This window comes from Hemiscyllium ocellatum, chromosome 1, assembly GCF_020745735.1.
Source record: "Hemiscyllium ocellatum isolate sHemOce1 chromosome 1, sHemOce1.pat.X.cur, whole genome shotgun sequence".
NCBI lineage: Eukaryota > Metazoa > Chordata > Chondrichthyes > Orectolobiformes > Hemiscylliidae > Hemiscyllium > Hemiscyllium ocellatum.
The window spans coordinates 52,360,990-52,388,144 of NC_083401.1; the positions used below are offsets into that span (position 1 = coordinate 52,360,990).

The 27,155-nt window shown below is 41.1% G+C and overlaps 1 protein-coding gene across 4 annotated transcripts in view; it reads right to left on the bottom strand.

Moving 5' to 3' along the window:
• The window catches only part of cntfr (ciliary neurotrophic factor receptor), a 368,813-nt gene that overhangs the window by 228,240 nt on the left and 113,418 nt on the right, over window positions 1-27,155 (bottom strand). The window lies entirely within an intron of this gene.

Here is a 27,155-nt window from a genome sequence, read left to right on the forward strand (position 1 = left end):
CACCCAATCGCCCTTTTTAAGGTTAATATAAACCTATAATTATTTGTTCTTTTTCCATTGGAAGGATAAAGAGTTCTATCACAATAATTTTGAAAATAAATACATCTGAATAGGGATAATTCTTGCAGTGGAAAACCACAGTTGTCAGCAACTTTTCTTGGATTTGTTCTATAACTAAATTGGTTTAGATTCCAGAATGGAAAAGAATTCACAGACACTGCCAACAAGCAATGATTGGATCCATTGGTAGCGGTGGGGTGGGTGGGGATGGTATGTGAGGCTGACAGTTGAATTGACAGAGAGAAAATGTACAGTGAGGCAGAGAAAATGGATCAATAGAAATGAGAAAAGTACATTAAGCATGGAAGGGAAGAATATGCAAGGGATAACCAGAAAAAAAAATTGTCAGAACCATTCAACTCTAGACTACAGCACAGTTTTAATGTCAATACTAAAAATGTGACAAAGAAGAATGGGTGCCTTCAACATCATCACAGCATTTAACTGAGTATTACTCCATTTGCATGAGGTAATGGTCCAGAAAGAAGTAAATGTTGAAGCTGTATCAAGCCTCAACAATCTGGTAATGTCTCACAATATTTGTGGGGAGAACGAGCAATTGAACACAAAATCCCAATGGAGACAAATTTGTCATGCCTGGCGAATTATAGTCAGTATGATATTGGGTAACAGACTACATCTTGTTGTCCAAGATAAGTGCCTTTTCATATTACTACTCAACAACAATTTATCCTTTATCACTGCAAAATAAATAGCCCTTAGCATAGAAAGGAAGATGCCTCTTAGAAGCTATCAAAGTTGCCATCTGATTTTAAAAAGTAGAAAGGAGATTTAGTGGCAGCACTTTATCTGAACCTCAAGCTAATGGTTGATTCCGCACCATGAGAGAGTATTCAGAGGTAGGATGTTGCACAAATACCTGAAGGTGACAATGGTTAAAGAAAATCCATTTGAACCAGGAGAGGAAATTTTCCATCAAGGACATTGCTGCTTTAAGACGACTCAGAAAGACTATGAAGTCCTAATCAAGGGTCAGTGGAACTGAAACGTTGACTCTGTATCTCTCTCCACAGATACTGCCAGACCTGCTGAGCTTTTCCAGCACCTTCTGATTTTGTTTCAGATCTCCAGAATCCACTGTTCTTTGTTTCATTTTACTTGAGTCTCAGACATGGTAGGAAGTGCATGAATAACAATTGGCTAAGAAGAGAACAAAAACGAGCCAGATTTTGAAATTATTGATTCCCAACAGAGGAATAATCACTGGGAGCAGATTGGAGCTATATGATTAAAGTTAGAAATCCTTATAAGCAAGGGGATACAACTTCAAAATAATGACACAAAACCTCAAGCTGCAAAGTATAGAAGTTGAAAGAGGTACTTACTCATTAAAACTAGCATTGCCAATATCACAAGCAAGCTCCAAGAGGCACAGAACAAGGGCCAGAACTTAATTTATAAAGAGGCCCAGTAATGGAAATGTTATAGAATACATTTAAGGTGATAAAAGGGGAATTTAAAATATTTTAAGCAGAGTCGAATGGCAGAGAGAAGACATTTTACAATTGTGCCAAGACCAGGACATTCATGATATAAGATGCAATTTCAGCAGGAAGATTTATTAAGGCTATAGCCATGAGTTTATTTTTAAAATGGTGTGCATTAGAATTTAGATTTTAGAAATATGCCCATCTTGCCTTCAAAAAAGCAAGAATCCATCTTGTCTGCAGGATCTGGGCAGAAAACCATTGAGACCAGACAAAAATGCAAGAAAATCCTTTGTATATAGTCCAAACAATTTTGCTATGTAGTTGAATTTATCGCTTATACTGTTAAACACTGCAGGATTGCCATAGAGAATGACGATTTAGTAAAAAAAATTGCATCATTGCTTTAGTACTGCTTAAACATTTGCAATGTACTTGATCATTGCTATTATCGAGTTTCAAAAGTTTAAATAGATTTTAGGAGGATTAACACATTGACTTAATGCAAGATCAGCTTTAAGGCCATTAAATCTTTAAGGTTAACAGGACAAAACATATTTTAGATGTGACAGATTTATCAAAAATAATTAACATTCTTGGGGGGGGGGTGGGTTATTACTGAACCAAAAAAAAACTGGACCAGTTACATAATCATTTTGGCTACAGAGGCTAGAAATTCTACAGCGAGTAGCCTTAGAACTAGCACACCATCTACATGAACCAAGACAGAAATTTGATGCAATACTCTCATTTACCTGGATGAATGCAGGCAGAATATGGAAACCCGTTTGATTGGAATGACATCCATAAACATTCACTTACTCCACCACCAATGTTCAGTAGCAGCAGTGTGTACTATCTAGAAGGGCATGGTGATTAGTTACTGAGGCTTCTATAACTGCATTTACAAGCCAGTGACCTCTAGTACTTAGAGCTACAACGGCAGCAGTTACATGGGAATACCAGTGCCTGCAAGTTTTCTTCCAAGCTAGACACATCCTGGCCTGGAACTATCAAGCATTCCTTGATTGTTGTTTGGCGATAGGCCGGAAACTCACTCCCCAGTAGCATTCATACATTGCATGGACTGCAGTTCAAGATACTAGCTCGCCAGCATCCTCAATAATATCATAGAATCCCTACAAGGTGGAAGCAGACCATTCTACCCATTGAGTCTACACTGACCTTCTAAAGTGCATCCCACCCAAACACAGACTCACCTATTCACACAACCACCCAATCCCTGTAACTCTTCATATTCTATGGCTAGTCCACCATTTTTGGACTGTCGAATAAAATTAGAGACACAGAGGAAACCCACACACACACGTGCAAACTCCACACAGATGTTTGCCCAAGGGTGGAATTGAACACTTGTGCCTGATGTTGTGAGGTAGCAGTACTAACTGCTGAACCACCATGTTGCCCAATGAGTGATTGGAACCAAATACAAGCTTAACCCAAGATGCCCACATCCTGTGACTGAAACATAATTTTAAAACAGCTTTAATTGATAAGGATAAATATTTCATAAGAATTGTCAGATTTTTGGAATAATTCTGCCATCAAGATTTAATGTCAAAGATAGACAAAATACCAGATTGAACATCGTTGAGAAAACAGTTTTTAGAATTACATAATAAATCTTAAGGTGAACAAGTAGATACAGAATGCCTTCCAGCAGATGACATAAGTCACCATGACATAAGGGAGGCACAGATACTTTTGAAGAGGTTCAAATACTTAATATTAATTATGTTAATTGGACAACAAAATAACATTATTCAAAGAGCAAGATTTTCCAGAAGTGCATAGCATCCAGGGAAGACTGTAGATAATTCTATGAACAGAATGGTAGAGAATTGCCTATGGAGCTTTAGGATAATAACTCATAAGAGCCGGAATTGTCGGAATTAGTATCGGTTGAATTTATTACAGTCTAAAGATGATTGGATGAGAGAAAGTTATTCAAATTACGCTAGGAAGCAGAAACCAGAAAAACCGGGACAAATCCTGAGAGAAGGTCAAATTTACCACAGGACAGCAGCAAAACATATCTACTTTATAATGTAGGTAATAGGAAAGCATCGAGGAATTCCATTATCAAGGAATTTATAGCAGTGCATTTAGAAACAATGGTGGAATCTAATGCAGTCAGTATGAATTTACAAAAGGGATATCATGCATGACAAATCTACTGGAATTCTTCCAGGATGTAAGTAGTATAGTTGATCAGGGAAGCCAGCAGACGTGGTTTATTTGGACATTAAGCAGGCTTTTGATGAAGACACTGATAAAAACTAAAGTGCATGGGATTGAAGATGGTGTATTGAGTTGGACAGAAAATCAGTTAGCAGACAAGAAACAAAAAGTAGGAATAAATAATGATTTTCTGAATGAAAGGCAGTGACCAGTGGGGTACTGCAGGAATCAGTACTAGGATCCCAAAGATTCATAATATATGTTAATGATTCAGATAAGGGAACAAAATGCAATATCTCAAAATTTGCAGGTGACACAAAGCTGGGCAGAAGGGTAAACAGTGAGGAGGAAATACAACTGTGGATTAGGCAGGCCATGCTGTATAATGTAGCTAAATGTAAGGTTATCCACCTTAGTAGCAAAAATAGGAATGCAAATTATTATTTGAACAGCTGTAAATTGAGAGAGGGGAATACTCAATGAGACCCACGCAGGGATGTTTTGCTGCAGATGTGCAGAGTATTGGTGAGGTCACAACTGGAATTTTGTGGGCAGTTTTGCTCTCCTTGTCTGAGAAAGGATGTTCTTACCATTGAGGAAGTGCAGAGAAGTTAACCAAATTGATGCACGGGGATGGCAGGACTGGCACATGAGAAGGGATTGAGTTGGTAAGGATTGTATTCACTGGAGTTTAGAAGACAGAGAGAAATTTAGAAAATTCTAAACATGACTAGAGAGTTTAGAAGCAGGAAGAATGTTCTCGATGTTGGGGAGTTTGGAGTCTGGAGTTATATTTTAAGGATAAGGGGTAAACACTTTAGGACTGAGATGAGGAGGAATTTCTTCACAGAGAGAGTGGTGAGACTGTGGAAGCACTAAAATCTTGAGGCTATAACATTCTGTTTTCAAAAAGGAGGTAGATAGAGCTTTTATGGCTAAAGGGATCAAGAGTTTGCGAGGGTGGGGGGAGCAGAGAGTGGAATTAAAGTACTGAATGGTGGAGCAGGCTTAAGGGATTCAATAACCTATTCTTGCTCCTATTTTCTATGTTCCTACATCAACAGTATAATACTATACAGATACATATGACAAGCCAACAAAAGTACATGTCAAACAGACAGCAGATACTGTGTCAGCACTGTGAACAAAGTATCTTCAGACATGCAGTGCCCAGCTACCACAAAGTAAATCTGAAAAACTATAGGTCACTTTCGCAAGTGGGGCAAAATAAGAGTTTCAGAGTAGCGAAAAAAGAAATGCTTAGTCAGAGGCTCATGCAGAAAAGATCGACCTTTCAAGAAGGTGGTGCTGAGTGGGAGTTTGAGACTGGGATAAGGTGGGGGGAGGGAAAATGGGGAAACTGGTGAAATCCACATTAATCCCATGTGGTTGGAGAGTCCAATGGTGGAAGATGAGGTATTCTTCCTCAAGGTGTCGGGTGGTTAGGGTTTGGTGATGGAGGAGGCCCAAGACCCGCATGTCCTTGGTGGAGTGGGAGGTGGAATTGAAGTGTTCGGCCTCAGGGCTGTGCGGTTGGTTGGTGCGAGTGTGCCAGAGATATTCTGTGAAATGATCCACAAGTTGGCGTCCTGTCTCCCCGATGTACGGGAGACCACATCAGATGCATTGGATACAGTTGATGATGTGTGTGTGGAAGTACAGGTAAATTTCTGTTGGATGTGCAAGGATCCTTTGGAATCTCGGATGGAGGTGAGAGGGCAGGTTTTACACTTTATGTGGTAGCAGGGGAAGGTGCTGGAACGGAGCATGGACCTGACTAGGGAATCGTGGAAGGAATGGTCTCTCCGGAACGCAGATAGGGGTGGGGAGGGAGATATTTTGCTGGTGGTGGGGTCTGTTTGTAGGTGGCAGAAACGGCAGAGGATGATGCGATGGAAGTGATTGGCGTCCTGTCTACCCAATGTAGAGGAGACCACATCAGGTGCAATGGATACAGTAGATGATGTGTGGAAGTGCAGGTAAATCTTTGTTGGATGTGGAAAGATCCTTTGGAACATTGGATGAAGGTGAGGGGAGTGGGAAGTGTGGGCGCAGGTTTTGCACTTCTTGGGGAATTGTGGAAGGAGTGATTTTAGAGAAAAACTGGACTACACTCCCCTCCCAACAGGCCTCCTGTAAAAATGCTATCCCTTACTCCCAATTCCTCTGCCTCTGCCATATCTGCTCCCAGGATGACCAATTTCACCATAGAACATCCCAGATGGCCTCCAAAGACTGGAGTTTTCTCTGCCATGTAGTCGATCTCCTCCAGTGCACCTCCACCCTTGAACCCCACCCCTCCAACCGCAACAAGGACAGAACGCCCCCCCTCAACAACCCCACCCCCACCCCCAGGCCTCACCTTCCACCCCATCAACCAATCAATTGTGGATTCTTTCAGAGAAGATCTCTTGGATACCCGCACCAACCAACCCTGCCGCCCTGTAGATGAACAGCTTAACTCCCCCTCCCAATTCACCAAGGACATGTAGGTTCTGTGCCTCCTCCATTGCCAAACACTTACCACCTGATGCCTGGAAGAAGAACACCTCATCTTCCATCTTGGGACTCTCCAACCACACAAGATTAATGTGGATTTCATCAATTTCCCCATTTCCCCTCCCCCCATTTTATCGCAGTCCCAAACCCCCAATTTGGCATCACCCTCTTGAACTGTCTTACCTGTGCATCTTCCTTCCCATCTATCTGCTCCACCCTCCTCTCTGACCTTTCACCTTCATTCCTCACCTTCAACTACGTATTGCATTCTCAGCTACCTTCCCTCAGCTCTGCCCCTCTCCCATTTATCTCTCACAGCCCCCCGACTTACAAGCCTCATTCTTAATGAAGGGCTTACATCCAAAATTTCGACTCTCCTGTTCCTTGGATGCTGCCTGACAGTTGTGCTTTTCCACTCTTCAACTCAAATAGGAATGTGCCTGATATCTTTTCTAAAGGAAGCATATTATCTAATGCAGGTCTTTTCTGCATCAGGAGAAAGTGAGGACTACAGATGCTGGAGATCAGAGTCAAAAAGTGTGGTGCTGGAAAAGCACAGCTGGTCAGGCAGCATCTGAGGAGCAGGAGAATCGAGGTTTTGAGCATAAACTCTTCATCAAGAATATGTGTGTGTGTGTGTGGGGGGGGGGGGCACGGGGAGTGGGAAAGGTTGTGGCGGGGAAAGGGAACTTCAAGATAAATGGGGAGGTGGGGCCGGGAGCAAAGGTAGCTGGTAATGCGAGAGAAAGAGAGAGAGATGAAGGATGGGGGTGCGACTGGTAGGTCAGAGCAGAGGGTGGAGCGGATAGATGGGAAGGATGATAGATAGGTAGGACAGTTCAAGAGGCCAGTGCTGAGTTGGAGGGTTGGATCTGGGATAAGGTGGAGGGAGGGGAAATGAGGAAACTGGTGAAATTGACAGTTGATTCCAACCACATGGAATCAATGTTGATGTTACTAGTTCCCTCAACTCCCTTCCCACTTATCTGCTCCACCCTCCTCTCCCCCTTTTTGACTCTGATCTCCAGCATCTGCAGTCCTCACTTTTTCCACATTCCTAGTTGAAACTGGTGATTCAATATACTCAATATTGGCAGAAACTAAGTTAATGGACATTCTATTAAATTTAAGGCTGATACAAATGCAAGTGTCATTGTCCCATTGGGTGAACCCTGTTATGGCTGAAGAAACTGAAGTTATGCACATGTAATTTCATCTCCATGGTATAGATGGAATAACTCTAAACAGCAAAGCATTGCTACAAGCAACACAAACAAACACTTTCCAGAACAAAGAGGTGAAAATATACACACGCAGTTTGCAATCAAAGCTTAAACCTGCACACGTTTTAACCTGAACCATCCTTGAAAGAGCAGGAGGAGTTAAATTAGTTTCAGGAGAAGAACTGGCTCAGGAACAATCAATTACATGAAACAAGGCACAACTGTAGAAGATTCCATTGGGTTTCTTAAACTTATGGCAGAGCCCAAAATGAAATATCCTATTGATATTACTTTGTTGACAGAAGAAAGTTGGTTCATACTGTAAATCGTAAAAATGCAGACTTTACAGGAAAGGAAAGCAATCCCACCATACCTGTCACCACTGAAGGAAATATAGAAGACAACAACCAGCTAAAGGTTTGCTAGAAGAAGCAAATATTGTGAAGAATGAGCAGTACAATCCTCTTGAACTATTGACCAAATTTTGGCAAAACTGTCAAGTGAACAAACTGATACAGTCGATTTGATTTTTTGTTGATGGATTATGAGTCAACATAAGTTTAAGAGCAATATTTTAATTCCTCATCTCCCAAAAAGGAAGTCAGCGGCAAGTGCAATGTTAAGTAAGCAAGCAGACCTCCAGCAATAGATCGAAGGTTATGAAAATGTCTAGTTCACCAGTAAGACAACCATGGATGATAAAAGAAGTCTTCCAACCTCATCAACATCTCGAGTTAAAAAGTTTACACTCTTCAACATTACACATTAGCCGTTTGAGTGCAAACATTTATTTGAACAAAATGCAGTTTGAGAAGATGACATGCAAGGCACTGGTTCTGAAAAGTGACTAAACCACAGCAAGCGCCACCAAATTTGATCTCAAAATCTTCGGGTGAAAAAGTAGCAGTCTATCACGTTCCCAATGGGTACATATCATCTCAGGCATAATTACACAGATTATTAGAAGCCAAACTACATAATGGAATTTGTATCTACTGTTATCATATAATAAACTACATTGTGTTGTGAAAAATAAAGGCCTTGTTCTCATTATGATTCAGTCATAGTTTATCCTCCATACTGCTAATGAGAATGACCCTTTGTCTCAACACAAAAATAAGAACTTTTTAATTTGCAGTATCACACCAAGGGCTTTTAATCTGAATTATAGAATCCGTACAGTGTGGAAAATTCAGCCACTTGGCCCAACACGTCCATACCGACTTTCCAAAGAGCATCCCACCTAGACTCACCTCCCACAATCCTGTAACCCTGCATCTCCCATGGCTAATCCATCTAACGTACACCTCCCTGGACACTAAGGGCAATCCAGAAAACCAGAGTACCCAGAGCACACTAATATGCCCATGTGCAAACTCCAAACAGTCAGTCACCCGAGGCTGGAATTGAACCCAGGTCCCTGGCAGCAGTTCTAACCAAGGTGTCACTATGCCACCCTGCTTAACATTTTATTTTAGAAAAAAGCTGGAAGGAGGATTGCTGACAACACTCTACCCCACCCACATGCCACCAGTGTTTGGCACCTCAATTTAGCATCAAGGGCTCTTGCAAAAATCAAGTTAATGGGACTCAACAGAAAGCCTTCCAATACAAGGTCATCCTTGACTCATGATTTTATAAACCTTTATAAGGTCACTTCTCAACCTCCTACACTCCAGTGAACTATTTCCCAGCTTATCCAAACTCTCCTTATAACTCAAATGCTCTAGTACTGACAACATCCTATTCAATCTTTTCCAAACCCTCTCTAATTTAATAATATCCAGCAGATTTAAGAACAGCTTCTTTCCTGCTGTTATCAAATTTATAAATGGATCTCTCATATATTAGAGTTAATCTTTTTGTGCACTTTTCTCTGTAGCTGTAACACAATAGCTGTAGCATTCGGTTCTACTACCCTGATGTACTTATGTAAGGTATGATTTGTCTGATTAGCATGCAACACAATACTTTTCATTGTATCTCTGTATGTGCAACAATAATAAATCAAATGAGATCCTTCTTATTGAAAGACAACCAGGACTGTACATAGTATTTAAAAAGTGGCCTCACCAATGTTTGGGAGGAGAAAGTGAGGTCTGCAGATGCTGGAGTATCAGAGCTGAAAATGTGTTGCTGGAAAAACGCAGCAGGTCAGGCAGCATCCAAGGAACAGGAAATTCAACGTTTTGGGCATAAAATTTCCTGATGAAGGGCTTATGCCCGAAACGTCGAATTTCCTGTTCCTTGGATGCTGCCTGACCTGCTGCGCTTTTCCAGCAACACATTTTCAGCTCACCAATGTTCTGTCCAGCTTCAACGTAACATCCTAACTCTGATACTCAATGGTTTGAGCAATGAAGGCAAGCATGCTAAATGCCTTCTTAACCATCCTGTCTATCTGTGACACAACTTTCAAGAAACTATGTACCTGAAACCCTAGGTCTCTCTGTTCGATAACACTACCCAGGGCGCTACCATTAATTGTATAAGTCCTGCTCTTGTTTCTTTTATCAACATGTAACGCCTCACATTTATCCAAATTAAACTCCATCTGCCACTTCTCAGCCCATTGACCCAATTGATCAAGATCCCTTTGTAATCTTGGATAATTTCCTTCATAGTCAACTATGCCAGTCATTTTGGTGTTATCCACAAAGTTACTAACCATGCCTCTGAATTGTTCATATTAGTGACAAACAAAAGTGGACCCAGCATCGATTCCTGCTGAACACTGCTGGTCACAGGCCTCCAGTCCAAGAAACAACCCTCCAGCACTATCCTCTGTGTCCGACCGTCAAGCCAGTTTTGTATCCAATTGACAAGCTCTCTTTGAATCTTGCATGATCTGACTTTACTAATCAGGCTACCATGTGGAGCCTTGTCAAAGGTTTTACTGAAGTCCATGCAGACGATGTCCATCACTCTGTCCTCATCAATCTTTTTGATTATATCTTTAAACAAAATCAATTTGTGAGACAGGATTTCTCATGCACAATTCCATGCTGACAATCCCTAATTAGTCCTTGCCTCTCCAAATGCATGCAAATTCTATCTCTCAGAATTCCCTCCAATAACTTACCCATCACTAATGTCAGGCTCACTGCTACATAGTTCCCAAACTTCTCCTTATAGCCTTTCTTAAATAATGGCCAACATTAGCCACCCTCCAGTCCTCCGGCAACTTATCCATGGCTGTAAAGGATACAAATTTGCTCGGAGCCCTGCAATTTCTTCCCTAACTCCCACAATGTCCTGGGGTATACCTGATCAGATCCCAGAGATTTTTCCAACTTTATGTTTTTAAGACTTCGGCACCTTCTCATCTGTAATGTGGACTGTTTTCAAAACATCAATATTTATTTCTCCAAGTTCCCTATCCTCCATGTCTTTCTCCACAGTCAGGAACTGTTTTCTTACAGTGCTCAGATTCATTCAATATCTCTGATAATGATACAGCCCCTGCCACTCTATAGGAGAAAGTTAAAAATCACACAACACCAGGTTAAAGTCTAACCGGTTTATTTGGAAGCACTAGCTTTCAAAGCGCTGGTTCTTCATCAGGTAGCTAGTGACTAGTTACCTGACGAAGGTGCAGCACTCCGAAAGCTAGTGTTTCCAAACAAACCTGTTGGTCTATAACCTGGTGCTGTGTGATTTTTAACTTTATCCACCCCAGTCCAACACCAGCCCTTCCACATCAAGTCTGGAGGAGAAAATGATACATCCAGGATTTGCTCCAACAGGTGTCAAGTTACATTTATTTCACCTGTGTGCTAGGTAATGACCATCAAAAAGATAAGGAAGTACCCCCTTTGATTTTCAGTTGGTCTTGTAGTGCTGAGTCCCCAAATACAAAACATTCTGGAGGTTAAGATTGAATCGAAGATACAACTGATCAAAACGGGTTCAGACCCTGCAAAATGGCAATGATAAATGATTGAATTTCAGACCCTGTCATAGTCTTACCACTATCTACTGAGCAAGTCCAATAGGGCTTGGAATATTCACAACTGCAACTGTAACAAATATATCATCACCATTCAGGGCAAAAGGCCTGGATCTAACAGAGGGCACTGCTGAATTTAGGGAGTCAGGTGTTAAACTAAAAAGTAGGACCTCAAAGATAATAATCTTGGGATTGTGACTAGTGCCAAATGCTAGCCAGAGCAGAAATAGCAGGATAGTTAAGATCAATATGTGGCTTGAAGGTTGGTGCAAGAGGGAGGGATTCAAATTCCTGGTACATTGAAACCAGTTCTGGGGGAGGTAGGACTAGTGCAAATTGTATGGTCAGAACCTGGGCAGGACCTAGAACCAATGCCCTAGGGGGAGTGTTTGCTAGTGTAGTTGGGGAGGATTTAAACTAATATGGCAGGGGAATGGAAGCCAACACAGGAAGCTGGAGGGAAGTAAATTGGGGACAAGAGTAAAGGACAGTAAGGGAAAAAGTGGAAGGCAGGGAAACAAAGACAAAAATCAAAAGGGCTACAGTTCACAATGATTCTAAAAGGGCAATAAATGTCAAATGGCATGAAGGCTCGGTGTTGCAATGCAAGGAGCATATGTAATAAAGTGGATGAATTAGCTTTGGTAACATTTATTAATACATCTGATATAATTGGGATCACAGAGGTCTGGCTCCAGCGTGTCCAAGGCAAAAGTGAGGACTGCAAATGCTGAAGATTAGAGTCGAGAATGTGGTGCTGGAAAAGCACAACAGGTCAGGCAGCATCAGAGGAGCTGGAGAATCAACGTTTCAGTCAAAAGCCCTTCATCAGCTCAACATATACGGTTATTCAATTTTCAGGAAAAACAGACAGAAAGAAAGGGAGATGGGATACTGGTGCTGGTTAAGGAGGAGATTAACACAATAGTAAGGCAATCCATTAGCCTGGACAATGTAGAATCAGTAGGAGTGGAACAGAACACTAAAGGGAAAAAGACGTCAGTGGGAGTTGTGTGGAGACCACCAAACAGTAGTTGCAATGTTGAGGACTGCATCAAACAGGAAATTAGAGATCTATGCAGTACGGGTACAGCCGTTATTATGGATGACTTCAGTCTACATGTTGAGTGGACTAAGTGAAAGTGAGGACTGCAGATGCTGGAGATTAGAGTCCAGAGTGTGGTGCTGAAAAAGCACTGCAGGTCAGGCAGCATCCAAAGAGCAGGAGAGTCAATGTTTCAGGCAAAAACCCTTCATCAGGAATGAGTCTGTGAGCCAAGGGGGTGGTGAGATAAATGGGAGGGGGGGAACTGGGGGTGAAGGTAGCTGAAAGTGCTATAAGTAGATGGAAGTGGAGGTAATGGCGATAGATCAGAGGGGAGGGTGGAGTGGATAGGTGGGAAGGAAGATGGACAGATAGGACAGGTAATGAGGGTGGTGCCAAGTTGAAAGGTTGGATCTGGGATAAAAGTGGGGGGAGGGGAAAATGAGGAAACTGGTAAAATCCACATTGATGCCATAGGGTTGGAGGGTCCCGAGGCGGAAGATGAGGCGATCTTCCTCCAGGCATTGGGTGGTTAGGGAGTAGCGATGGAGGAGGTGCAGGACCTTCATTCCTCGGCAGAGTGGGAGCAGGAATTGAAGTATTTGGCCATGGGATGGTGGGATTGGTTGGTTCGGGTGTCCCGTAGATGTTCTTTGAAGCATTCTGCGAATAGCCGTCCTGTCTCCCCAGTGTACAGGAGACTGCATCAGGAGCAATGGATACAGTAAATGGCTGTGTAGGATTGCAGGTAAAACTTTGATGGATGTGGAAGGCTCCTTTGGGGCCTTGGGTGGAGGTGAGGGGGAGGTGTGGGTGCAGGTTTTGCAAATTCTGCATTGGCAGAGAAGGGTGTGGGAGGGAAGGGTGTATTGGTGGGAGGCCTGGACCTGTTGAGGGAGTTGCAGAGGGAATGGTCTTTATAGAAAGCGGATAAGGGTGGGGAGGGAAATATATCTCTGGTGGTGAGGTTTGTTTGCAGGTGGCGGAAATGGCGGAGGATGATGCAATGTATATATTGATTGGGCTAACCAAACTGGTAGCAATGCGATGGGGGAGGGTTTCCTGCAATGTATGAGGGATGATTTCCTTGACCAATATGTTAAGGAACCAACTAGAGAGCCAGCCATCCTAGACTGGGTATAGTATAATGAGTGTGGATTAATTAGCAATATTGTGGTGCAAGATCCTTTGGGGAAGAGTGACCATAATATGATAGAATTCTTTATTAAGATAGAGAATGACACAATTAAATCTGAAATTAGGGTCCTGAACTTAAACAAAGCTAACTTTGATGGTATGAGGCCATGCATTGGTTAGGATAAACTGGCGATGGATATTTAAGGGGTTGACGGTGGATAATGGCAATGCCAGACTAAGGAGGACACAAAGAACCTTCTGGAAATGCTGGGGGACACAAGGTCAAGCGTGAAGAAGGAACTGAAGGAAATCCTTATCAGTCAGGAAATGGAATTGGGAAAATTGATGGGACAAAAGCCCAATAAGTCCCCAGGGTCTCATGCTATGCATCCCAGAGTACTTAAGGAAGTGGCCCTTGAAATAGCAGGTGAACTGGTGATCATTTTCCAGCATTCTGTAGACTCTGGAAGACTTCCAGTGGACTGGAGGTAGCTAATGTAACTCGACTCTTTAAAAAAAAAGGCGGAGAGAGAAAATGGAGAATTTTGGGTAGTTAGCCTGACATAGGTGATAGGGATAATGCTGGAGTCAACCATTAAGGATGTAATAACTGAGCATTTGGAAAGTGGGGAGAGAATTGGTCCTAGTCAGCATGGATTCACTAAAGGGGAAATCATGCTTGACAAATGTTCTGGAATTTTATTTGAGGGTGAGACCAGTAGAGTAGACAATGGTGAATCAGTGAATGTTGTTTATCTGGACATTCAAAAGACTTTTGACAAGGTCCCAAACAAGAGATTAGTAAGCAAAATTAAAGCTAATGGTATAGGAGGGAATGTGTTGACATGGATACAGAACTGGTTGGCAGACAGGAAGCCGAGAGTTGGAATAAATGTGTCCTTTTCAGAATGGCAAGCAGTGATGAGTGGGGTGCCGATAGTTCAGTGCTGAGACCTCAGCTGTTCACAATATATATTAATGATTTGGATGAAGGAATTGAATGTCATATCTCCAAGTTTGCAGATGACATTAAGCTGGGTGGCAGTGTGTGCTGTGAGGAGGATGCTAAGAGGCTGCAGGGTGACTTGGGCAGACTGGCTGAGTGGGCAAATACTGGCAAATGCAATATAATGTGGATAAATGTGAGGTTATCCACTCTGGTTGCAAAAACAGGAAGGCAGTTTATTATCTGAATGGTGGCGAAAGTGAGGACTGCAGATGCTGGAGATCAGAGCTTAAAAATGTGTTGCTGGAAAAGAGCAGCAGGTCAGGCAGCATCCAAGGAACAGGAATGAATTATTATCTTAATGGTGGCAGTTTAGGAAAAGATGAGGCACAACAAGACCAGAGTGTCATGGTGGAACAGTCACTGAAGGTTAGCATGCAGGTGCAGCAGGTGGTGAGGAAAGCTCCTTCATAGCGAGAGGATTTGAGTATCGGAGTAAGAATGTCTCGGGTACTTTGAGTATTGTGTGCACATTTGGTCCCTAGTGTGAGAAAGGGTATTCTTGCTACTGAGGGAGTCCCGGTTCACCAGACTGATTCCCAGGATGGCAGGACTGACATATGAGGAAAGACTGGTTTGACTGGGCTTATATTCAGTAGAATTTAGAAAAATGAGGGGTGGGGGGGGGCAGATCTCATAGAAACATGTAAAATCCTGATCAGTTTAGGTGCGGGAAGAATGATCCTGATGTTGGGGAAGTCTAAGAATAAGGGGAAGGCCATTCAGGACTGAAATGAGGAAGAATTGCTTCACTCAGAGTTGTGAACCTGTGGAATTCTCTCCCACACAAATCAGTTGGGGCCAGTTCATTAGGTATACTCAAGAGGGAGCTGGATGTGGTCCTTGTGGATAAAGGGATCAAGGGGTATAGGGAGAGGGCGGGAATGGGATACTGAGATTGCAGGATCAGCCATGATCATATTGAATGGTGGTGCAGGCTCGAAGGGCTGAATGGCCTACTCTTTCACCTATTTTCTATGTTCATAATTTTTTAAGTCCTGCCTGCTTCAGAGGCTGTATCGTAACATACCTAGAGACAGGTCAGTTTGAAAATATATAGAACAAACCATTGGTGCTTCTGCCATTGTACTCAACAACTGCTCTTTCCACCTTAGCTACTGAAGGAACATGCAGCTTTTCTGTTCATTTAAAGCATTCTACCTTCTTCGCCGATAACCTAGATCATCTAGAACATAGAATAATACAGTGCAGCACAGGCCCTTCGGTCCTCAATGTTGCGCCGACCTGTCAACTACTCTGAAACCCATCTATTCGACACCGTTTCATTATTATCCTTATGCTTATCCAATGATCATTTAAAAGCCCTTAAAGTTGGTGACTCTACTACTGTTGCAGGCAGGGCGTTCCACACCCTTACTACTCTCTGAGTAAAAAACTTACCTCTGACATCTGTTCTATGTCTATCACCCTTCAATTTAAAGTCGTGCCCTCATGCTAGCCATCACTATCTGAGGAAAAAGGCTTCCACTGCCCACCCTATCTAATTCTCTGATCATCTTGTATGTCTCTATTAAACCACCTTTTAACCTTCTTTTCTCTGATGAAAACAGCCTCCAATCCCTCAGCCATTCCTCATTAGACCTTTGCTCCATACCAGGCAAAATCCTGTTCAATCTCCTCTGCACCCTTTCCAATGCTTCCACATCCTACCTATAATGCAGAGATCAGAACTTCGTGCAATACCCCAAAGGCAGCCACAGCATAGCTTTGTACAGCTGCAACATGACCCCATGGCTCCAAAACTCAATCCCTCTACCAATAAAAGATTACACACTGTATGCCTTCTTAACAACCCTATCACCCTAGGTGGCAACTTTCAAGGATCTATGCACATGGACACTGAGATCTCTCTGCTCATCCATACTACCAAGCATCTTACCATTAGCCCAGTATGCTGCATTCCTGTTACTCTTTCTAAAGTTAATCACCTCACACTTTTCCACATTAAACTCCATTTGCCATCTCTCAACCCAGCTCTGCAGCTTACCTATGTCTCTCTGTAACCAGCAACATCTTTGGCACTGTCCACAATTCCACCGACTTTAGTGTCATCTGTAAATTTACTAACCTAACCTTCTATGCCAACATCCAGGTCATTTATAAAAATGACAAACAGCAGTGGCCCAAAATCAAAACCATGCAATAACCACTAGCAACTGAACTCCAGGATAAATATTTCCCATCAAGCACCACCCTCTGTCTTCTTACATCTAGCCAATACCAGATTCAAACCACTATATCACCCTCAATCTCAGGCCTCTGAATTTTCTGCAATAGCCTACCATGGGGAACCTTATCAAATGCTTTACTGAAATCCATATACATCCCATTACCGTTTTACACTCATCCACCTGTTTGGTCACCTTCTCAAAGAACTCAATAAAGTTTGTGAGGCATGACCTGCCCTTCACAAAACTATGTTGACTGTCCCTGATCAAATTATTTCTTTCTCGATGATTATAAATCCTATCCCTTATAATCCTTTCCAACACTCTACCGACAACTGAAGTAAGGCTCACTGGCCTATAATTACCAGGGTTGTCTCTATTCTCCTTCTTCCAATCTTCTGGCACTATTCCTGTAGACAATGATAACATAAAGATCAAAGTCAAAGACTCTGCAATCTCCTCCCTAGCTTGCCAGAGAATCCTAGACCACAAAGAGCAGTCTTAAGCAGCAACATCATGTCTAAATTATTCCCCAAATCACACAACCTTCTGATTTGTCTAGTACTTGACCATTGCTACTTCTTGACTCCCTCAGATCCTAAGTTTTCTATTTTCAAATCTTGCATTTTCCAATCCATTGGGAAAATGTCATCACCAGAAATTGTACTTTTCAAAGAAAATAGGAACAGGAATTGATCAATCATTCAGCTTTTAAGGCTGTTGTACAATTTAATTGATCATAGCTGGTCTGTATGTAGCCCACTCCATTTACCAACGTTTAGTTGTAATTTGTTACCTACATCTAATAAAACATCTCTGCTTTGAAAGTTTAATTGACCCAGCATCTACAGCCTTCTGAACTGAACTGCCTACTCTCTCATGGTACATGGTAAGGATTCTCATGGAAACGTTGCTGTCCCTTTTGAAAGATTGAGTCCATGGACAGACTCTTCTATCTAATCATAAAATTCATTGGAAGAAAGATTGTGTTTCAGTTTTTCTCATCTAAACACTAAATCCTAAGCACTAGTACAAATATTATATTTAACTAGATTAACTTCTTCAAAGAAAATTTAATAAAATCAGAAATTTTGGAAAGATTCAGCATCTGTGGAGAGAAAGCACAGTTAACATTTCGGGTTCACTGACTCTTCTTCAGGACTGTCTGAGTTAATGAGTAAAATGACTGCTAATGTAAATCTGAGGTGATTGCATAAAGCTACACTGTTTTAGAAATATTACTTCTGTATGTGCACTTAGGGAGAAAGCAAGCCTTATATTAATCAATAATAGCATACATCTGTTAACCTGCTGTGTAATTCCTTATGTAACAAAATACTTTCCAGAATATGAAAGTCTAATTAAACCCTCTTTCTTAAAAATAACTCATCGAGGCAATGTGTGGAATACTGATCACACAATTTAACAATCCAGGTCACCAAATCAATAAAAGGCAAAAAGGTTAGATGCTAATCTCTTCCTTCGATCCCAGCAAGCAAGAGATTTCTCATATAAAGCTATCCATGATTTATTTGATCAAATAATTTATACGCCAGAAAAGGAACAGATTGCAGTCATTGTCATTATTCTGAGAAGGGAAACAATTACTTGTTCTATTAAACTGCCAAAAAATGGAATAATTAAAATGAGGCAAAAACAGATGAGATAGGTGTGTTGTGATACAAGTCATGCTCTGTAATGAAAATGAGGTGAAGATCTCTCATGAAAACAGAGCATTTGTTTCATGCATTGCCCAGTCTGAGAAGCATTAAATTACAGCATTGAGGCTACTAGCTGCCAAAGGCAATGTTAACTGCAGCCACCTAGAGAGAAAATCACTGTTGAGAAAAGATGAAAACCAAAGCAGTGACATCTGCTGCCTTCTACTTATGTTTTAATCTAAAGCAACGGCCCTACATTGATACTGTGCTGTGCTTGGAGCCTGGAATTTCAATGAAAGCTTTACTATCGTAAGAGCTGGATAAAGTGAAACAGTAACAAGAGGTTAAAGAACAAAACAGAATTCAAATGCAAAGGCCACACTAGTAAGAAAGGCAAGGATTCTGCCTGTTTCGTGAATACTACAACCATATTTCCTCTAAGGAATTGCATATTTTTCATTATTTCATTTTGTTCTACATGGTCAGTAATTGGTCATCTTTAGGGAAGTAGTTTATTAGTTAGTTAATCAATTAGTCAAAGTGTACTTCTATTTCGTAATACCGTAGTTTGTGAACTGACAAGTTGCGACATATCAGCATTTCTCATCAAAAGGTAGGCTTGTTCTGAAACATTCTAATCTGCCCTTTGTGGTATTGTTTCAATAAGCAACCTGAAAGAATTGAGGTGGGTTCGCACATGGGTGTTCATACATGCTGTCCCATATACGGGATTGGATGCAACATTTTTCTCCTCGTTTGGCTAGGCTCATGAACATTTGAGATTCCTCTGGTTGGGTGTGTTTGAATCGTGAGTTGAGAATCCAGTGATTTTGTGAATTAAATGACAACTTGAACTTAAATTATTGCAAGCCTTTCTGCTTTATGATTCAAAAATAATAATCCAAGACCACCAAGCCTGACCATAAATGGTTTTAGAAATAAAATGGATGAAAAATTGACAGGTTGCAATCTCAAGCACTCAAAAGGGAAATACTCCTCTGATTACTTGTCCTCAAGAAATTGTCCCAACTCCCCCAGAAATTGCAGGGTAGGGGTAGGAGATGTCTACTCCTGTAACAGAACCAGAAAATGTTTAACACATCTACCTGTTGTATTGAATTTTAATTTAGATTAGATTACTTACAGTGTGGAAACAGGCCCTTCGGCCCAACAAGTCCACACCGACCTGCCTAAGTGCAACTCACCCATACCCCTACATCTAACACTACAGGCAATTTAGCATGGCCAATTCACCTGACCTGCACATCTTTGGACTGTGGGAGGAAACCAGAGCACCCGGAGGAAACCTACGCAGACACGGGGAGAATGTACAAACTCCACACAGACAGTCACCTAAGGCGGGAATTGAAGCCTGGTCTCTGATGCTGTGAGATAGCAGTGCTAACCACTGTGCCACCGTGCTGCCCACTACCATCCATATTGTTATACCAGAGGTAGTTCAGGGACTGACAGGTTTTTTTAAGAAAGGAAGAAACATGGATAGAAAAAGACTGCAATGGTCACTTGACAACAGATTGAGGCAATCTTTATGACACCCATATGGAGTAAATACAACTACTGCATTGAAGTTATCATTTTTTATATAATCACAAACATAGAAACAGCTGAGCCAATGTCAAAACAATTGCACTTCTAAAAAAATTGTAATTATTATGATTTTCCACATTGAAGGCTGAAAGGCTCACTTATATGTTAGGTAGCTTAGAGATACAAGACAGCCAGACTCAGGAATACAAACTAAACAATATACTTCAGTAAATGCTTATCAGCAACATAGAAGAATAAGAACTGGTAGCAAGAAGGACCTTCTTTCTGTGCCTCTCTATCTTATAAACAGATTCACATCAGTATCTAGTGTAAAAACAATTTGAGGAAACATCCTAGAGTTTAAATGAATGATTATCTACAAATTTTGCCACTGCTGAAGAAACTAGTCAACAACTAAAACTGTACCCTCGGGTTAAAAACAATTACTATCAAAGACTTTAGTGCTGTTGAAACTGCATAACCTTTATTCTCCCTGTACAAAAGTCACATTTCATTATAAATTTACCCCTCTTGGTATTAGTAGATAATGAAATTCTTTGATCTTTTGATCAAGAAAACCTTGCAACTGGCTACTTCATTTTGATCTAGTTAACTATATTTTTGATTGTTATGTTCTGGAAATGTGCTAGCTGTGTGCTAGAAATAAAATGTTGCCATGAACTGAGAGATTCAGAGGCATTAAAGCAGTGAACTGATTTCCCTCTCCTCACATGATTACAATGCTGAATAAGAAGCTAGGTCAATGATTATTTCACAAGAACATAATAGAAAGACTTTGAGTTGAAAGAATTAATTATACACAGTTTTCATAACGTGAAAACACAGTAATTTCACAAGATATTATACTCCAGCAACTTTCCTTTAGTGATCAATATCCTGAGGCTAACCATTGAAAAGAAACTGAGCTGGACAAGCCATACAAATATTGTATTTTCTGTACAGGTATTGTAGGTCAGTGGCTAAGAATTCTGTGGCAAGAAACTCACCTTCTGATTCCCCAAAGTCTGCCCATCATTTACAAAGCTCAAGGCAGCAGTGTGATGAAATACTCCCCACTTGGCTGAATGACTGCAGCTCCAACAGCGCTCAAGAGGCTTCTTATCAACCTGGGTGCACGATTGTTACCCAGATGGTATTCCAGATGGGCAAAAATGTCTAGCACTAGGAAACATACAAATTAGGACCAGCTTATCCTTCTTAAAGGCCTTCGGAGTCAGTCCAGCACCACAAAATTCTGGGTCTCCCTGTTATAACTCATACTTAAAATGGACAATTAATATGAAATATTGAAAGATAGATTCACCTGTAGAAAGCACATCTTAACAGGATTTAACACCTTCAGAAAAGGAGAACAATGAGAGAAACATTGGCCTTTGTTAAAAAAATGAAACATGGGAGAAATATTTAAAACACAAGTGATATATAAAAACTGCACCTTGGACAGCTAAATACAAAAAGATATCTAGAGTGAATCACTGCTTAAACAGAATCTAACTTCATGCCAACCATCTTGCTCTGAGTTAATGATTGCAATCTCACTGCACAGCTCAGGGGCTTTAAGCTGCAGTTGTGTTTCTTTCAAATTGATGTTATCTTTCTCAGAGGCTTCAAAAACAAACCAGCTGATAAGTTTCTGCCAGACCAACTGTATGACAGCACAACACAGACGCATTCTTATTCAAGAATGAAGACAAAATAGAGTTATTTTCTAAATAAAAAAAACATCATTCCGCTCTTAAAAGTCAGGAGGTATCTGTATTGATTATTTAATATTCCAAGACACAGAGAGAAAAAATGACAAAAGTGATATGATTTATCTGTTCTGGCTTATAACATGCCTCCTTTGCAACTGATAATTTCCAGATGCTTAAATCCACTACAGAGCAGTAAATATAATTCTTATTAATATGTCCTAATGAAAAACACATTGAAGTTGCAGCATTCAGAAAAGCATTGTTATTTGAAGGGCCAGAGCAAAATTGGGTTCCATTTTATATGCTCCATTTGATCTAGGTTGTTTTTGACCTGGTTTAGTACAACAAACCCTTCTAAGTACAAATAGATTCAAATTATTGTTTTCTACCCTAGTAAACACATAATTAGCAAATTGTTCATAACTGGAAATAATTCAAATTTCAGGAGATATTAATAAAAAATCAGTTTGTTAAGAAGGAAGAGAGAGTCAGACGCTTTTCACTTAAAGGATAGTAAAGTTGTCCAATGCTACCTGGGAAGGAGAATGAAGTTGACAGTAAATATAGGCCCTAGACACACACACTGTATTTGTGTGGAGAGGAGGAATTCATGAATAGGAGTATAAACAGGTCAGTGGAAAATCAAAATCAAAATCAATTTATATTTGTCACAGAGCAATCCAAGGTGCAGTAAAATGTATGACCAAGCCACACAATCAGTTATTAGGGCAGATGACTGAAGGCTTGGACAAGAGGTAGGTTTAAAGAGATAGCTTAGAAGATGGAATAGGGATAGAGTGTTGGACTTCACAGCATGGAACTCCACAAGCGAAAGCTTCATCACAATGGTGAAGTATTAAAGTTAGGAATTTTGTATGTCGCTGAACTAGTAAGTTTGCAGATGACACAAAAATTGAGGAGCTACAGATAAAGGATTGCCAGGGGACACAGCATGATACAGATAGACTGGAGAGTTGGGCAGAGGAATGGCAGATAAAGTTTAATCCAGACAAATGCAAGGTGATGCATTTTGGGAGATCTAATGTAGGATAAAAATGGCAGAACCCTTCATAGTATTAGCAGACATCTAGGCATTTAGGTCCACAGTTCCCTGCAAGTGGCAACACAAGTGGATAAAGGTGGTCAAGAAGGCATATGGCATGCTTGCCTTCATCAGTCAGGTCAAATAGTTTAATTGGCAAGTCATGTTGCAGCTGTATAGAACTTTCAGTTAGGCCACATTTGGAATATTGTGACCAGTTCTGGTCACCACACCAACAAAAAGATTTGGAAGCTTCAGAAAGGTGCAGAAATGATTTACCAGGTTGCTTGGTTTGGAGGCTGTTAGCTTTGAGAGATTGGACAAACTTGGCTTGTTTTTATTTGACCTTTGAAGGATGAAGGTGGACCTGATAGAAGTTTACAAAATTATCAGAGGCATAGATAGTTGGAGTTTTTTTCCCAGGATGGGTATGTCAATTACTAGGGGGTATAGGTTTAAGGTAAAAGGGGGTAAGTTTAAAGGAGATGTGAGTGGCCACATTTTATTTTTACACAGAGTGTGTTAAGTGCCTGGAATGCACTGTCAGAGGAGGTGCGAAGGTGGATACAAGAGCAATGTTTAAGAGGCATCTTGACAAATATATCAATAAACAGGGAATAGAGGGATACAGACAGTGTGCAGGCAAAAGATTGTTAGTTTAGAAAGTCATCATGTATTGTTGCAGTTTTGGTGCGCTGAAGGACCTGTTCCTGTGCTGTACTGTTCTTTCTTCTGTGTGGATGTGAAGCAATCAGAATTAGAGGAGTGACAATGTCTTGGTAGGTCATGGGGTTGGGGGAGAGAAGAGATTGGGAGGGGAAAGGCTTGAAGGGATTTGATAAAAAAAATGGGTATTTTAATATTGAGATGCTGTTTGAGCAGGAAGCAATAGAGGTCAGGACATAAAGGGTAGAGGTGTGATACAGACCCAGGATTACCTGTGAGTTAAGCATAGATACAGTTTTCGATGGCAACAAGTTTATGCAGAGTGGAAAGTGTGAGACAAGCCAGAAGTGCAAGTGAGTAGTCACCTTCAGAGGTAACAGAAGCCTGTGTATGGATTTCAGTGGGAACTGAGCTACAATAGGAATGAAGATGGAACAGCGATACTGTCGGGGATATGGCGGTGCCGATGTCAGACTGGGATGGATAGTATCAATACCAACAACTATCAATTTCCAGGTGCCACCCTAAAACTCATCTGCCTCATCCTTGACCACAACATCTTCACCTTTGACAACTAGTTCTTCATCCAGACACACAATCAGCCACGGAGACCAAATTTGGACCCCAATAAGCCAACATTTTCATACACATATTCAAGCAAGATTTCTTTGCTGAGTAGGACCTCCAATCAATGCTATGCACTGGATTCGTTGACAACATTTTCTTCCTTTGGAATCATGGTGAGGAATCAGTGAAACAACTACACAGTTATGTGAACAAGTTTCATCCCAGCATCAGACTTACCATGGACTACTCTTTAGAATCAGTCTCATTCTGGGACACAAGCATCTTCATCAAGGACGGATACCTCAGTATCTCACTCTATCTCAAGTCCACAGTCATCGCACAATGCTGCACTTTGCGAGCTTCCATCCTATACATACTAAAACAGCCACCCACTATGGGCAAGCCTATATATACAGGAGCTGTTTGAAAGAGGAGGAGTGCAATGGTCATCTAAAGGTGCTGAAGGACATCCTCATAAGAACACGATACAATGTAAACTCATTGATCGCCAATTCCGATGTGCCACAGTGAGAAACCGTAATGACTTCCTGAGGAGACAGATGTGGGATACGACCGATAGAGTACCCCCTTCATTGTCCAGTACTTCCCCCAGAGTGAAGAAACTGTGCCATGTTCTTTGCAGCCATCATTAATGACAACAAGCATCTCACCAAGATCTTCCCTACACCTCCACTTCTCGGCTTCATACAACCGCCAAACCTTAAACAAACCTTGGTTCACAGCAAACTGCCCAGCCTTCAGGGCAACATTGACCACAACACCATACAACCCTGTCACAGCAATTACTGCAAGACATGCCAGATCGTAATGGATACTGCCATTACACGTGGGGACACCACCCACCATGTATGCAGCAGGTACTCATTTGACTCGGGCAATGTTATCTATCTCTTATGCTGCAGGCAAGGATGCCCCGAGACATGGTATATCGGTGAGACCATGCAGACGCTACGCTAACGGATGAATGGGCATCACACAATAATCTAAGTGGGGGAATACTTCAGCAGTCAAAGACATTTAGCCTCCGATCTCCAAGGTGGACTCCAAGATACACAACAACAGAATTTCTGAGCAGAAACTGACAGCCAAGTTCCATACCAATGAAGGCAGCTTCAACTATGATCTTGAATTCATGACACGCTACAGGTCACCCCACCACATTGTTCTGTATCTTTGAAGCATCACCTTGATAAATTGTTATGCTCACTCTATCTTAGTTAGTTTGTACAGTTTTGAATTACTTATTATACTGTCTCACACCCCCCCCCCCCCACACACACGCACACACACTCGCCCACACACACTTTCTCCCTCCCTCACACCCACTCTCTCTCTCTCTCACACATACATACATACATATATAAAAAAATCTATGGAGTGAATCATTCCATCCAAGATGTTTGTTTATTTGCAGATACATTCTATTTTGTTCAAAAACACACAATTTGTTGACACAGTTAATAAATGTAGCATCTTATAAATACCAGCTGAGAATAAAACCAACCTGATTTCAAGTTAAAACTCAGACAGGTTCTGAACAAAGCCTCACACTTAAAATTCAGTGTCTGACCTGAGATAAGACTTTCTGTATATTCCTATCGCTCTGCCTGATTGACTTTATATACACTTTACACACTGTCTAACACTCTTGGTCACCTGCGGAGACACATTATCTGACACTCCACTCACACCAGTTGAATGATCTTTTGATCTCTATGCCCTTGATCTCTCTGCCTATAAAAATTGTGTCGGTGTGCCCTACTCTCTCACTGCACCAGATGAAGGGGCTATGCTCCAAAAGCTTGTGTGATTATAAGTAAACCTGTTAGACTATAACCTGGTGTCATGTGACTTCTGACTTTGAGAGATGGCATGAATGAAGTCAGAGGTTCATTTCAAGATAAAATGTGCTACCAATGAGTCAACAAGCAGCGTGGTTTAATCCCAAACCCTTGCTGCAATGGAACTGGCTTCAGTCTTCACAATATAAAAGTAGAGGAAGTTTCCATCAAATTGTGGATGTCTGACAGGCAGTCTGAATTTATCGATGATAAAGGAATAGTTTGAATTAATCTCATGTTGTTTGCCTGTTCCTAAAAAAAATCTATGTTTTGTTCTTTGAAGCCTTCCAGTCTCATTTCAACAACATTGTGATTCAAGAAACACAATATCTGTTCATCGGATACTGAACATCAGTAAAGCAGCCTGTTCTTTTCATTACATTTCTCTCTATTGCTCCCTCATAAAATAAATTCCACCTAATCCCTGACAGCAAATTGCAGGAGATACCTAAATGTAGAAAAAGTATATACTGATATGCCACCCAGTGTGGGAATACTGTCCATGTCAGATAATGTCTTAGCTCCTGAATATTTTCCTCTTATAGGGTAATATAGATATAATTGTCTCAAAAACTTCTTAATAGTAAGTGTTACCATCAGTAGCATTCATGAGGGTTCAGACTTGCTGGAGGTAATAAGGTTCCTCAAATATAACTGATAATCTCACAATATTTATTCTGAAGAGTGGACCCTTAGGTCAGCAGCCTTTCAATTCCCTACATTCAAAGATGTTATCCAAAATGCAACTACTCAAATAATACATGAGAAACCATTGTATCCTATCCTGCCCATCTAAGTGTGATCAGCACAGAACAAAATACACATTGCCTGTGAATTGAATTCCGCCATCAAACCAAGAAGTCAAAAGAATGTGGGGGAGGAAGCAAGGATGTTGCTATTATTCCAAGTCCCCAACTGTCTCTATCTCAATGAGGCATAGGAAATAAAATTGCAGTTTTAATGACTCTATCCCAACCAGGCCCAGGGAATAAAATTGCAGCTTTAATGACAGTCTGTGATTGCCCAACAAGTTCCAAATTGAGTACAGGTTTCTCAAAAATCACGTTCAATTAAAAGCAGAAAATGCTGGAAATACTCAGTGGATCAGGGAGCATCTGTGAAGAGAAAAATCATAAATAAAAGAAAGGGCTATTTTGGAAGGTGGGTATAACCGAGGGTTCTGTGTAACAAAGCAACCAATCGACAAGAATTTAAAATTTGCAGCAAGGTGGGTAGGTTGTGGGCTTGGAATTTTGGGAGGCTGTAATTGGCTGGTGGAGAGTGGAAAGGGGAGGTGGGTGTTGAAGTATGATGAGGAACACCCTGGGGTCTAGAA